Source organism: Nycticebus coucang, chromosome 20 (assembly GCF_027406575.1).
Source record: "Nycticebus coucang isolate mNycCou1 chromosome 20, mNycCou1.pri, whole genome shotgun sequence".
In the NCBI taxonomy this organism is placed as follows: Eukaryota; Metazoa; Chordata; class Mammalia; order Primates; family Lorisidae; genus Nycticebus; species Nycticebus coucang.
In genome coordinates, this window is record NC_069799.1 from 58105036 (window position 1) to 58106145 (window position 1110).

Below are 1110 nucleotides of genomic sequence, written 5' to 3' on the forward strand. Positions count from 1 at the left end.
AAATGTGTTGTTTGAAAATAGTATGTTTGAACTCAAAATTGGGTCATCTTTCCGTGTCATTTTTTCAGGAAAATCTAGGTAATAGGAACTTCTTGAATTGTACATCCAAATCACCCAGAAATCTTGTTGAAATGTGAGTTCTGATTTGGTGGGTCTGAGCTAAGGCTTCAGATTTATTTTTCTTTTCTTTTCTTTTTTTTTTGAGACAGAGTCTCACTTTGTCACCCTCAGTAGAGTGCTATGGTGTCATAGCTCACAGAAAACCTCAAACTCTTGGGCTCATGTGATTCTCTTGCCTCTGCCTCCTGAGTAGCTGGGACTACAGGCATCTGCCACAATGCCCAGCTATTTTTTGGAGATGGGGTCTTGCTCTTGCTCAGTCTGGTCTTGAACTCCTGAGCTCAAGCAATACACCAGCCTTGGCCTCTCAAAGTGCTAGGATTACAGGCATGAGCCACCGGGCCTGGCCCTTGCATTTCTTTTTCTTATTTAATTTTTTTTTTTTTTTGAGACAAGCTTTCACTCTATTGCTCACAATAGAGTGCAGAGGCATTGTCATAGCTCACAGCAACCTCAAAGTTTTGGGCTTAAGTGATCCTCTTGCTTCAGCAACCTCAGTAGCTACAGGCACCTGCCACAACACCTGGCTATTTTTTTGTTTGCTTGTTTGTAGTTGTCATTGTTGTTTGGCAGGCCCGGACTGGGTTTGAACCCACCAGTTCCCATGTATGTGGCTGGCACCCTAGCTGCTGAGCTACAGGTGCTGAGCCATGCTTGAGATTTCTTAACATGTGTGCCTCCATTTTTGTTCTGATAACTTTCGCACCGCTCCCAGTTACGTTCCCGACAGAGTTGAATACAGCAATAACAGCAACAACACCCCCCGACCCCGCACGCGTCCAGAGTAAATATGGCAGCCCCGCAGTTTACAGGGACCCACTCTAGTCTTTTTGGTTCACATCCTGGTGGTAGGTTCCATTTTTAACCCAGGCTCCAGTTTGGCTGCTATGCATAGATTTTTAACTCCTGGCTCTGTGGCCCTCAACTTGGCTCTGTATCAAAGACACCTGGGCAATGTTTAAAAATCTCTTTGTCCAGGCTGCACCTGAG